The sequence below is a fragment of the Loxodonta africana genome, chromosome 4 (assembly GCF_030014295.1).
Source record: "Loxodonta africana isolate mLoxAfr1 chromosome 4, mLoxAfr1.hap2, whole genome shotgun sequence".
Lineage (NCBI taxonomy): Eukaryota > Metazoa > Chordata > Mammalia > Proboscidea > Elephantidae > Loxodonta > Loxodonta africana.
In genome coordinates, this window is record NC_087345.1 from 148,782,753 (window position 1) to 148,797,796 (window position 15,044).

A 15,044-nucleotide genomic window follows, 5' to 3' on the forward strand; every position below is an offset into this window, starting at 1 on the left:
AGCGTGTGCCTATTCTCAAATATTTATTGAGAACCTTTTATGAACCAGGCTATATTGAATAAGTTAGACATAAACAGTGCCCTCATGGTGCTTATAGTCAGGGAGACACAGGCTAAATTGCAAGTTCTGTTAATTCCAGTAAAAAACAAACTGAGTATCAGGAAACGAAAGCATAATATTTACTTAGTATGCTTTATCAGAGTAAGTTCGTTCTGAGCAATTTCTATTTAAGCTGAATATTGAATTATAAGAAGGAAATACAAAAAAAAAAAAAAAAAGAAACATTGCTGTCGAGTCGATTCGGCTCAGAGTGACCTTATAAGACACAGTTACAACTGCCCCGTATGATTTCCAAGGAGTGTCAGGTGGATTAGAAGTGCTGACCTTTTGGTTAGCAGCCATAGCTCTTAAATATGCTGCCACCAGAGTTTCCAAGAAGGAAGTAGTCAGATAAAAAGTGAGTGAAAGAACATTCCAGTCTAAGAAGAAAGACATGGGTGAAAGAAGACCTGAGATGCAAAATACTTTGGTGTGTTCAAGAGTTTGAAAGAAGGGTGGCTTAGTTAAAGCCTAATGAACATGGTGATGAGTTATGTAATAGGAGAGTTTGAAGAGGTAACAGAGATATTGCTTAACAAGGCCTTAGAATTCACCATTGGAATAGTAGGTCAGTGAAAACTGAGAAGAGACAGAAATGACAGTGTTAAGGGAACATTTGGTTTGCCTTGGAAAAAGCTAGAGAAATAAACTTCAACTGAATCTGGAAAAAGGGATTGAAAGATAAAGAAATGCAGAGATAGAGAGGAGGATTGATAACAGATGGACACATGAAAGTTTTTAAGTTTCTCAGTAAAGTAGGAGATTATACTCATCTTTAGAGAATATGGGTGGATATTTTAAGATCCTCTTGGAAGTGTAGTGTCCTTAAAAGAAAGTACACCATATTCTATGTTATGCCGTTATTTTTATAAATATGTATCATTCCTCAATGGTACATACAGTTAGCATTAAATGTCGGGTGGTAATATAAATAAGTAATGCTCCAAATACTACAGGACATTTATATTCCTTACTTAGCTAGTATTCAAGTAATTTAAGAGGAGTTGATTAAGGATCAGCCTACCAAGTAGGAGAAAGCATCTGTCAATAATTCATGGATTTGCTTAATTTTTCCTGTAGCCTTGGGCTGTCAATGACCATTCTACAATCCAAGTCAGAGCTGGGTCTTCTATTTCCTCACTGTTACTCAGGAAATGGTGCAGGCTTTTTTTGCCTTAGATTGCCATAGTAAGCATAACGTTTAAACACCATCCAGTGGATACATGATACAGAGCATTTCTAAAGCTAAATACAGACAATTGTAACAATACTTTTGATGTAAGACATGCTTGGAAATTTGCTTGTCTCATGATTATGGGCACTTTTTATGATTTCCTCACAGAGCATCAACTGTATCTCCACCAGCAAAGCGCATGTAGCCACCTCAAAAATTATTAAGTATATGTGATCTGATATGTACAAACTTCTGAATGTCTCATTTGCATTTAGTTCTTTTAAATGAAGAAAATATTTTTAAGGTGGTTTCTGTGTGTTTTTTAAGTCTAAAATATTTTATAAACGATTCTTCTACAAGTATTGATCATGCTCTTCTTTCTCCACACCAATCCAGAGTGACCTGATGAAGAACCATTAGCTAGTCTTTATAAATATGTATGTATCTTTTTTTTTTTTCCATCCCTATAAAAGAGGCCCCAACTCTGACTTGAATTGTAGAATGGTCACTGACAGCCCAAGGCTATGTGATAAATTAAACAAATCAATGAGTCATTTATAGTAGCTTTCTCCTCTTTGATAGGCTGGTACCTACTAAACTTCTCTTAAATGCCCACCGATCCCTGGCTCTCTTTTCCTGCAAATATATGACATGGTGAAAATGCTTTAAAAAGATTAAATTATTGTCACTCCAAGGAATACTAGTACTTTAAGAAAACTCAAAACAAAATACTATACTTCTCATGGGAACCAATCCTGGCAACAGAATTTGAAAGTGAAGTTTAGGAGGCAGATGGTTCCCCCAGGTATGCACACTATGCGCTTTAGGTGCCACACACCAATCTGGCCCTACTGAAGTAACAAGCAGAAGCCAACTACTCGTAGGGAAACCTGTACTTCCCTCCTCTTCCTCCCTCTTGTTTTTCTCCTCCTCCTCCTCCTCCTTTCTCTCTCTCCTCCCTTCTTCCCTGACTTGCTCCTTTCTTTCTTTTTCCTTTCATCCTTCTTTTCTTTTTGAAGGAAGAAAAGAGTTAGTAGCCCAAAAGCAATTAAGCTTCACTGGTTCGGTCTGTGGAAGACAGGTAATCTTGATCCCATAATGAATCTTACGAGAACTCTGTGAAAACATTTATAAATACTCACTGAAATCTCTATTTCCCAAAACATTTTGTACATTTTCCTCTGTATGTTAAGTCTTCAAAAATATTTTTCGGAGAATCTGGAAATGTTTTTGTCATTGTATAATGTAAATAAGGAATAATGATTATTTTATTTCATTAGGATTTATGATTCTTTTCTATAGGTATTTTTGCATCTTCATTTCTTTCATTTTTTAGTTCAACAACCTATTATTGAATATGTACCTTGTATGCTACTCTGGAGCCCTGGTGGTACAGTAGTTAAGAGCTACAGCAAGCTGCGACTGCTAACCAAAAGGTCGGCAGTTCAAATCCATCAGCTGCTCCATGGAAATATCATGGGACATTCTATTCTGTCCTCTAGGGTCACTCTGAGTCGGAATCTACTCAGTGGCAACAGGTTTGGCTTGGGTTTTTTGAATACTACTCCGTGTTCAGTGTTCAGGCTGTTAAAAAAAAGACAGTTTCTATCCTGAATGAACTCACAGTCTAATGGAGGAGGCATATTAGTAAATAGGTAACATGTTCTGGGAGAGATATGAGATATACACTGGGCATACTGGATCAGAAAGAAAGAGAATTTGTCCCAGACTAGGAGATCAGAAAAAGATTTCTGTTATAAATGATTAAGTGCATAGCAGCCAAATGAAATACATGTGCAAAAGTTTAGAGGCAAGAAATAATACATAATATTTGGAGGAAAATTTGAAATAATCTTATCATATGGTTTCTTTGGGGAGACAAAAATGATGCAAGAGCCATTAACAGTAAACTAGATGAATAAAAACAAACAAACAAAACCCCAAACCCATTGCCATCTAGTCAATTCAGACTCATAGCAAATATATGAATAGGTTGTATTACATTCATACAATGGAATATTATACAGCTGTGATTCTCAAATTCTCACAGGCATAATAATCACTTGAAGAGCTAGATAAAGCAGATTACTATGTCCCACCCTACGGAATTCTGATTCAGCAAGTATGGGGTGGGACCTGAGAATTTCAACTTACTTTTTTTTTTTACTGTTTGTAGGGGCTGAAGAAATGTGTCCAGATTAAAACACACACACACAAACAAAACTGTTTGTTTAAGGCAACTAGCTGTTCTGCAAGAACAGTTGCTGAAAAAGTTGATAGCATTGGAAACAATCTCAACTGTCAGTTAAAAAACAAGGCAAATGGTTTGAGCAGTTTTCCTTGGCTCTTGGTGAATTGATGGATGTTACTGATACTGCTCAGCTGTTTATTAGGGGGCCAACGCTGAGTTTAAAGTGACTGAAGACTTACCCTCAATGAATAGTCTGTGTGGGACAACTACAGGCAAGAATATGTCAAAGAAGTTGTAAAAGCACTAATTCATTATAACCCGAAATGAAATCTGCTAAACAGTGTGTCACAAATGATGGTGGTCAAATACAGACTTCGCTGGGCAAATTTACAAAGCTTGTGAAAATGTAAGGTGTTTAAAGCTTGTGGTTGCTCATTGTAGTATTCATCAGCTGATACTCTGCAGAAAATATATGAATCTATCATGTATTAGTGAACCAGTAGAGACAACAGTGAAATTCTTTTTTTTAGTGACAACAGTGAAATTTATTAACTCTCATGAGTTTAACTATCGTCAGTTTTATGATTTTTTGTCATAAATGGTTGAATATCCTGACCTGCTGTACTATCTATACCAGAAATTTGATGATATAGCAGTGATAAAATTTTATCATAGTTTTTCAAGCTCTTGGGCTATACTGAAATTTATCTGAACAAGAACTGCACTCAACCGCTATTATTAAACACTGAATGGCTTTGGAAATTAACTTGCTGCAGACTTGATGATGTTTCTTACTTAACCTAAAAGTACAAGATGAAATAGTGCTTATATGTGAAACTTATATTGGGGTAAAGCCATTCCAACAGTAAATGTTGTTTGAATCACAAGCAATGTCACTTTGTCTTATACAGTTCCTGTTAAAAATTGAAACAAGGGGTTAAATCTCCATTTCCACAAACATTTGCATGGGATGTATCTTCTGAGCTCAAAGCACAGCTCCAGCAGCATTTTTGAACATTGATGCATGTGCAAAGAAAATCTCAATACTTCACAATCTACTTAAATATGCAATTGAGGACCTTTCACCTAACCTTCCATTGGCAGGAATTAATATGCAATGTATTTGCATGCTAAAACACCAGTATCGAGAGAGAATCCAATAGAATTCTATAAATGCCTTCAAAGTGGTGAATATGCTTAATTAAAATCATATGCTCATGGATTGATATCAGTATTTGGCAGTAACTATTTGCAAGAAAAGACACCTTCAAAGATACGATATGTAAAACCTCATTACAGATGAATGTTTCCAATAAATGTTGATGATAGAGAGCACTAACTGTGACCTCCAATTAAACAAAATATTATCTTCCTCTAAAAGAATTCCTTTCTTCATATTAGTAGACCTGCATTACAAAAATATTAACCAAATTTTATTATTTTATTTTGAATATCATCAATACCATCATACTGTATAGATCCAAATGCAAAGCAGAGCTATTGATCTCTGTTAACAAGATCTACATCTCTGTTACCAAGAATGAGGAAGTAAGTGTGTTGAAGGAGAGACATAAAGTGATAGGAGCTGGTACCATGACGGTATGAGCCATCTGTTTTTGAAGTTTATGGAGCCCTCTAGTTCTATTTGAATCCACTCCTATAAATATTTTCTTTTTCCATTTACAAGAATTCCTGCTGCAAATGTTAAATTTTATGGTTTAGTGGACTAGATATCATACAGGTAATGATGGGCAATTTGAGTTGTATAGTCGTTGGTGTCCCATGGTCAACAGCTGTGTACCATGCAAGAGGTCCAATTAGCATAATCTCATCATCAGAATGGACCAGCATGATGTTCTGTGGGAAATGAAAACTACCAAAGCCTCTCCATATTAAATTGAGTAAAAAGTAAGAGATTAGACAAAACATTGAAGAAAGTCAATAATGAAAAAAAGTGTTATACCTTCACTAGAAAGCCAACTGCTTCTGATAATCTTAGCTAATAGTGATGGAGAAGAGGGGGCATATACAAAGAAATAGCTACCTTCCAGTTGCGATGGTCTGTGCTGAATTACTTCAGTGAAGAATCATAGCTGCAATGAGACACAACACCTGATGAAGATTGTTTATGATCATTCCCAAAAGCCCATATGACTTTTCCACTGGACACGTAGACAAGTTAAATAAAAGCATGTTATGAACCACAGTCACTGTGACTCTAAATTATTTGATGGTAGCATTAATCTCATCAATTCCCTGATAATTAGGGAATGAGTTAAAATCCTGGTGAGCAGGTGAGGGCAACTTTAGGTGCTTCCACTTGACCCTCCCTACCATTGTGGTGTTGTTGTTGTTGTTGTTCGTTTCTGTTGAGTTGGCTCCAACTCGTAGCAAACCTATGTATAATAGGACAAAACATTGCCTGTTCATGTGCCATATTACAACTGTTGGTATGTTTGAGTCCATTGTTTTGCCTATCCCTACCATAAAAGTCCTTCCTTATGTGTTAGGGTATTAATGTGTGCATTCTGCCAGACACTAATTGTATCTATTCTCCCATAACATTTTGGGGCTGGGAAATAGCTAAAGGTGGGTGTTTGGTTCAACTGTTAGACATAAAGTCAAGCCAAGACTCCATTTGTCCTCTCAACTCCGTAAGTCTCACCATGATATTTTAGGTCCAGAGCGATGAATGTCAGCTCAGAAATGTTACCTAATAAGTAGGATAACTTTATAATTTATGACATAAACCAGGACATATTTTAGAGTGAAGGCGGTAATAAAGGGACAAGATACTGTGACAATAGGCATAAATCAGGACTGTCCCAGGTCAACTGCATTGAATAATTACTCTGTTGATAACCTACATGTTATCTGGATAGTTCCCTTCCACACTGAAGGATTTCTTTTTTTTATTTGTTTGTTTAAAGTCCTGATCTCCTTATCAATGGTTGAGCTCTAGTTCTGTTATTTAGCTGAAGTTTGAAAACTGGAAAAAAAGACCAGGAATCCCCATACAGGAATGTGGGCGGATTCTGGCTACTAAACAAATAAACAAAAATAACAACAGCAGTATAAATATATATAGATATATATATATTTTTTTTTCCCTAAGATTTATTTTAGAGGGTTGCCCATATATTTTACCTCTAGTGGACTAGATATGATCCAGGTAATGATGGACAGTTTGAGTTGTATAGTCATTGATTCAATTACCATAATGTTATCATTGAAATAGACCAGCACTACGTTCTGTGGGACATCAAGACTACCAAAGCTTCATATGATACCAAAAGTAACTAAAAATGCACAAATAGCAGAAGATAAACCAGATTACTGGAATCTCCTAAAAATTAAGCCCTTATGCTCATGGAATGGAAACCCTGGTGGCGTAGTGGTTAAGTGCTATGGCTGCTAACCAAAGGGTCGGCAGTTCAAATCCACCAGGCGCTCCTTGGAAACTCTACAGGGCAGTTCTACTGTGTCCTATAGGGTCGCTATGAGTCGGAATCTACTCGACGGCACTGGGGGTTGGGCTCATGGAAAGATTTCACCAAAAGAGTGAAAAGAGAACCTGTTAACTGGGAAAAAAAATTTGGTTATGACATATCCAACAAAGGCCTAATCTCTAAAATTTATACAAAACGTCAACACCTCAACAACAAAAAGACAAACAACCCAATTAAAAATGGGCAAAGGACATGAAGAGATACTTCATCAAAGAAGGCATTCAGGAGGCTAAAAAACACATGGAGAGATGTAAATCAAAACTGCAATGAGATACCATTTCACCCCTGCAATAATGGCACTGATCAAAAAAAAAACAGAAAACAACAAATTCTGGTGAGATCATGGGAAGATGGGAATATTTACATGCTGCTGGTGGGGACGAATATGGTACAACTACTATGGAAAGTGATATGGTGCCTCCTTAAAAAGCTAGAAATAGAAATACTATCCAGCAATCCCCCTCCTAGGTTAATATTCTAGAGAAATAAGAGCTGTGACAAGAATAGGCATATGCATAGCCACATTCATTGCAGCATCATTTACAATAGCAAAAAAATGGAAACAACCTAAGTACCCATCAATGGATGAATGGATAAACAATGGAATAATAAAAAATAATGATGAGTCTAAAAAAATCTCAGACCATGGATGAATCTGGAAGACCTTATGCTGAGTGAAATAAGCCAATCAAAAAAGGACAAATATTATATGAGATCACTATTATAAATAGTCAAGAAAAAATTTACATGCAGAAAAATATTTTTTGATGGTTAGCAAGGATGGGACTGGGAGGGAAGGGAAATCACTAACTAGAGAGTAGACGTGTTAACTTTGGTGAAGGGAAAGGCAGTGCACAATATGGGGAAGTCAGCACAATATAACCAAGGCAAGGGAAGACACTGAGAAGTACACAAGAATAAAAGACAACAACAGTAAATATTATAGCATATATAATCCTGTAACAACGGTAAGGACAAGCAATAATTTTTGAGTGGATACATAGGTAGATATGTATGTTAAATAGGTGTGGGAGGGTGTATGGGAGTACACCCATGTGCATGTATAGGTTTGGGTGTGGGGATTTCTACATACATATTTATATATTCTGCATGCATATTCGGAAACCCTTGTGGCCTAGTGGTTAAGTGCTACGGCTGCGGACCAAAGGGTCAGCAGTTTGAATCTTCCAGGTGCTCCTTGGAAACTCTACGGGGCAGTTTACTCTGTCCTACAGGGTTGCTATGAGTCGGAGTCGACTCGACGGCACTGGGTTTGGTTTGGTTTGGTTTGCATGCATATTCATATACACACAGTAGAGCACACAGGGGGCACAGTCATGGAAACATACTAGACATAACCAAACACCTTATGATGACTGAGTTACTGGGCTTTAAAGCTGAGGACCATAGTCTCAGGAGGGTACCTAGTTCAATTGACATAGCAAAGATCATAAAGACAACATTTTACATCCTACTTTGGTAAGTAGAGTCTGTGGTCTGAAAAGCTTGCAAGCAGCCTTCTAAGATACAACTATTGGAAAGAGTTTGGTCTGGAGCAAAGGAGAGTGAAGAAAACCAAAGACCCAAAGGAACAATTAGTCCAAAGTACTGATGGACCACAGGAACCACAGGAACCACATCCTCCACTAGCCTGAGACCAGAGGAATTAGACGGTGCCCAGCTACCACTACTGACTGCTCTGACCAGGATCACAATAGAAGGTCCTGGTTAGAATAGAAAAAAAAAAAAATTAGAACAAAATTCAAATTTACAAAAAAGACCAGATTTACTGGTCTGAAATAGTTGAAATAGACTGGAAGAACTCCCCAAGACTATGGCCCTTAGACACGCTTCTAACTTGGAACTGAATCCGTTCCCAAAGACCACCTTTCAGCCAAATCATAAACAGACCTATAAAATAAACAATAACACAGGTAAGGAAAGTGCTCTTTAGAACAATCATCTGTATGAGACCGAAACGGCAACATCTGCCCAAAAACAAAGATCAGAAGGCAGAAAGAGGTTGGACAACCAGACAAATGGAAATGGGGAGCTTAGGGTGGTAATGGGGAGAATACTGACACATTGCAGGTATTACAATGTCACAATCTGTGTATAAACCATTGAATGAGAAAATAATTTGCTCTGTAAACCTTCACCTAAAACAACAATTAAAAAAAACAAAAGCGACAATAAAAAGGACTATCAAAGCTTCTAGGGGCTTTGTGATTAATTAACAATCAGCACAGGTTTACCTGCAGGCCAGACACTGAGTACTGCTGTATCAGTATGGCTTTTTGTGGAAATCATTCAAATTATCTCTGTTGTTTAAGCTCTTACTCCCACCACTCTGGGCCCGCATTATTTGAGTTGAGGTCAGAGATACAACTCCATTGTTTCATGTCCCACTGTCATCTTTGGATTGCGGAGGACATCTGCCTTAGAGATGGATAAGGATGCTGGTGCCCATTTCATCAAGGTATTTCTCCATGTCTGTTGTAGGGAGGGTCGTTCAGGCGTTCATGTCAAAGAATGTACTTAAAAGCTGGTTATACATGATAGATCTTTTCCTCAGAATTCAGACCTCTCTCATAGAATTATGCCAGGTAGGTTTTCAGAATTTCAGCATGTTCATACTAGACCACCTTTAGGTCCAGGATTTAATTAATAAATCTAGCAGGCAGTCGTGGCCATTCCCAAGTAATCAATAAATTACAATTCTTAAGGTTGTTCAAAAACATCAGTAAATTTGTTCAAATTTGTCCCAATCAAGTCTTATACTGCCCCCCTTGCTCTACCCTTTCTGAGCACACCCCCATACATTATTTTACCAAATTCCTGCTAAAAGAAGTGCCAAGATTCCTACAACTTACATCGAACTGTGCACTATAGAGTTTTCAACAGCAAATTTTGGGGGAGTAGAGCAGCTGGCCCTTCTTCTGAGGTGCCTCTGGGAAAACTTGAACTTCCAGCATTTTGGTTAGCAGCCAGTGCTTTAACTGTTTGTGGCACAATACTTTCTGTTTGTATTGGGGTTTTATTGTTTGTTTTGTTTTGGTTTGTGTGTTAGTCATCTAGCGCTGCTATAACGGGAATACCACAAGTGGATGGCTTTAACAAAGAGAAATTTGTTTTCTCACAGTCTAGCAGGCTACAAGTCCAATTTCAGGGCGTCAGCTCCGGGGAAACGCTCTCTCTCTCTGATGGCTCTGCAGGAAGGTCCTTCTCATAGATCTTCCCCTGGACTAGAAGCTTCTCTGCGCAGATACCCCCAGTCCAAAGGATGCACTCTGCTCCCGGTGCTTCTTTCTTGATGGTATGAGGTCCCCAACTCTCTGCTAGCTTCCTTTTCCCTTTATCTCTTGAGAGATAAAATGTTGTGCAGGCCATACCGCAGGGAAACTTCCTTTATATTAGGTCAGGGATGTGACATGGTAAGGATGTTAGAATCCCACCTCAAATCTCTTTAACATAAAATCACAATCACAAAATGGAGGACAATCACACATTGCCAGGAATCATGGCCTAACCAAGTTAATACATACATTTTTTTAGGGGGGGCATAATTCAATCTATGACAGTTTGGTTAGGTTTATGTTTCCTTTCCCTGTGGTTATTGGCCATGTGGAGACCTAAACTTCTTTATGGGCCTGAAGACAATGAGGTTTGATGGGCATTGTGGACACTATCAGCTTTCTCAGTAATAGTCATTGCAAAGTATTTATATGACTTTTTGTTCCCTCTGTGTTGGGTGACAAAGGGTGGAGGACAATGGACTCTGTTGGCTAGGGATATTTGGAAGTTCAAGTTTTCAGTGTGTTCTATATCTGCCAAAATTATTCCATGACATAACTCGTGGATTCACTCCTTTCCACACTGTGCTCTTAATTCAGCATTACATACTAGATGGGTTGAGGATTGGTGCTACTACTCTGCAATGCTTGCAATTAGGATCTGGGGTTGGTCACCAGCCATATCTGCTTGCAAATTCAAAGATACCGTAGTGGCCTGTGTTTTTCCATATATGTTCAAAATTGGGCATCCGTGGTGTTCAATTATTCCTTTCTTTTTGTATATTCTTTAAGGCCTTCTGAAGCTGCCAGCTGATACCATAATCTTTATAATCACTATTGACACCATAGCAATTAATGCCAGAGTCACCTGATTTCTAGACATCTTGCTCTTCCCTTACGCTCATTCCCTTGACAATAATTCGAGTAATTTTGTTGTCACCATATATCTAGGTTACAATTTGACCCCAGCAAAAAGTTAAGTATGCCTTCCTCATATACCCGAGCAATCCAATCCCAGAAACTCATTTTGAGGATCTATTTCCACTGGCTAATTCTGATAACAATTACTGTATAAGTCATGGCCTCAGCAGAAAAGAGAGAACACATATGCTTTTAATTGGACGAGTTTAATAAAGGAACTATTTTCAAAGTTATGGGCAGAATTTAGAGGAATCAAAATGGGATAGAACACTCCTAGGACTAGCACTCACCACTTGTCTGTCTGTTTGTTTGTTGTACTGAGTTGGCTTGTGTGTTGTTATGATGCTATAAACTATGCCACTGTATTTCAAATACCAGCAAGGTTACTCATGGTGAAGAAGTTTCTATGTTGTTTCCAGACTGAGACAAGGAAGAAAAGCCTAGGGACCTACTTCCAAAAATTAACCCGTGAAAATGTTATGGATCATGGCAGTGTATTGTCCCATATTGTACTGGAATACGAGCCCCATAATTGGAGGACACTCAGAATACACTGTGGTTGCAACTTTGGACTTGAGCATGCCAGTGATTGTGAAGATGGCACAGGACTGGGTAACATTTTGTTCTATTGTGCATGGAGTCACTGTGAGTAGGATCCAAATAGACAGCACAGCAGCTAACAGGAACAACAGGGGTAGCAATAGTAGGCTATGAACACTCCTACTTCTTCTGACAAGAGTTGTGGCTTTTGTTAGAGGGGGTATAGTCATCTCATGCAAACCATATTCAAGCAGGATAGGGAAAAACATGTCAAACTCATTCTCCTCCTATCCTCTTATATCCTGCAAGTGACCCCCTTTGGTTGAATCCAACTAGTAGCCAGAAGGCGTGAAAGCACATCGGATGGAGTCCACATGAGTCAGCATACTCAGGTACACGTCAAGGTAGGAAAGAGTGGACACTGGACCTAGAAATGTAAACAAACAGTATCCAGCACAGCTTGCTGTGGAATTTGGATGTTTTCTTTACCACTTGTTGCACAAACACATGTAATTCTTCTCGTTATAGTAAAAAATCCTAAAATTTAGGATTTTTTTGAATCCTAAAATTTGTACCAGTTGCCATAGAATCAATTCCGACTTATGATGACTGCATAGGTAGCAGAGTAGAGCTGTATTCCATAGGGTTTTCAATGGATAATTTTTTGGAAGGAGATTCCTAGGCCTTTCATCTGAGATGTCTCTGGGTGAACTGAAACCTCCAACTTTTTGGTTAGCAGCCAAGAGCTTAAACTGTTTACACCATGCAGACACTCAAAAAAAAAAAAAAAAAAAAAAGCAGAGGAAGCTATCAAATGAAAGCTGTCTCCTGTTTGACCAAATCCACTCTGAAATAATACCTTCAGGTCGGAATCAACTCAACAGCACTCAGCAACAACAGCATAACTTAGTTGTTCTGACTCTAACTTTTGATAATATATTTGGAATATGTTGAACCAAGCTAATGTGTATCATTCTTTTGACAGAAATCTATAAAAATCTGAATAAAATATCATCTTTTAATTGAATGAAATAAAGTCATGGTGGGAGGTACAATGGTTAAGCACTTGGCTGCTAACCAAAAGTTGGTGGTTCAAACCCACTCAGTGTCTCTGCAGGAAAAAGACCTGGTAATCTGCTTCCATAAAGAGATTACAGCCAAGAAAACCCTGTGGGGCAGTTCTACTCTGTCATATAGGGTCACTATGAGTCATAACTGACTTGACTGCACCCAACAACAACAACCTTGGCCTGCTTTATTATCGAATTTATGGATAAATGTCTACATTAATTGCCAGTCCCTTAAAAAATAAGCTCTAGGTATTTCTTTTATAAATCTGTCTTCATTTAGCTGCAACTGTGATAATTATCTTACTCACTTTTGAAAAATAGAAAAGAATGAAGAGAAAGGAAAGATCTAATAGCTATGTTTTTTTTTGGTTCTGGGTATGTAAATTATGCTCAAATAAAAACATCTTAATATGTTATTTCCTTGGTCAAAGGAGACTCAATCTTTACCTCTCTTTTCTCCATATTTCATCTCTTATGAAATTGTTAAAATCTATCTTCCATCCTTCATCTTTTGGTCTGCTACAAAGAAGGGGGAAAAGCATGAGAATAAAACAATGATCAGACCGCAGAGAGGCTGGAACTATATTCTTTGTTTTAGACAATTGACTTATAGAAGAAGCCCGTCCCTCAGGACCACATGAATACTTTCAGTTTCGTCAGCTGAAGATATTTTTTTGCTGACTACATCAGAAAATGGAAAAGGCAATTTAATGTGCACATATATAAAATCCTATATTGACAAGAAACAAGTCAAACTCAATGAGACATCAATTCCTGTGGTTGCCCAGGTGAGACAATGATCTACTTAAATAAAGAACACTTTCACATCACTTTGTATTGTTGTAATTTTTTAAAGGCAAAGAGAATCTTGGGGATCCTCAATGCAGATTGATAAGTAAAGCATGAGAAGAAGTAATTGCATTACTGATTAGCTCCTATTTAGAATGTAGTTTGCAAATTTACTTAAGTTTTTGGAGGTAGAGAATAATATTTTCATGACTTGATGAAAAACAAGACAGTCCTAAGAATTCGAGCTTTGTAGGAAAGGGATTTGATTTTTAAAAATCAAGGTGATCAAAGGATATGACAATTTGGAATGCAATGCATATTTCATGAAGATGCTACATAAATTAAAATGAGACTTTTGGAAGGGTATTAGAATGAAGTGAACTGTTTAGTAGTCAGGAAAAAAATAAAAATAATGTCTCTAAATAAACAGGATATTTAGAGTTTAACACAGAGAAAATGTACGGTAGGTGAATAAAGTAAAAAATGTAGAGTGACGGATGATAAGTTAGAAAAATAAACTTGATGGGAACATGTTTTCTTACATCAAGTGACTGTATTCTGCCTCCTGGTTTCTTACATCTTTAGCATGTACCTCAAGAGAATGCCAAGCTGAATATTTTTGTGTTCTGCTGAAAGAAAATTTTGTTTCATAATGCAAGCATGCTAATGGATAACTTTCTGCTCAATTTGGATACATTTTATAGAAAACCACAGAAAGGCCTCAGACTTGTTTAGGCTACAAAATATTTCTTGCAATGCTATTTGAAATCTGTGGTGAATAATAGATTATATCTATGTGAATATTTCCTTTAAAAAAAGAGTGATGTGGGTGGTTCATTTTTATCGTGTTTTATGCCATACTCAAGAATGAATTCAGTAATGTGGGCACTCCTCTATTAATATCGAAGAAAGATGAAAACAGTCTACTGTTCTGATTGTGCATCTGAGATATTTCTTTCTATAATAGATCTCAGGGGTGAAATACCACTAACCAAGGAGTTCTCTTTAAAAAGAAAGAAAGAAAGAAAGAAAAAGCCATGTTCTAGGGAAAGTAATGCCTTGGAGTTATCTAGGAAATAGAGCTAGAAGCAGGAAGAGTAATCCACCTCAAATTCAAAATGTCATTATTCTCTTTAAGTGAAAGAGCTGTGCTCTGGAAAAGACATGTCTATCAACTCAGCAAGGAAATTGTTGCATTATAAAAGGAAATTGTGAGCTTTTTTTTTTTTAAAGTTAAATTTAGGAGCTGTATCACCAATTGGAAACCCTGGTGGCGTAGTGGTTAAGTGCTACGGCTGCCAACCAAAGGGCCGGCAGTTCAGATCCGCCAGGTGCTCCTTGGAAACTCTATGGGGCAGTTCTACTCTGTCCTATAGGGTTGCTATAGGGTCGCTATGAGTTGGAATTGACTCAAGGGCACTGGGTTTGGTTTTTTTTAGTTTTGGTATCACCAATGTG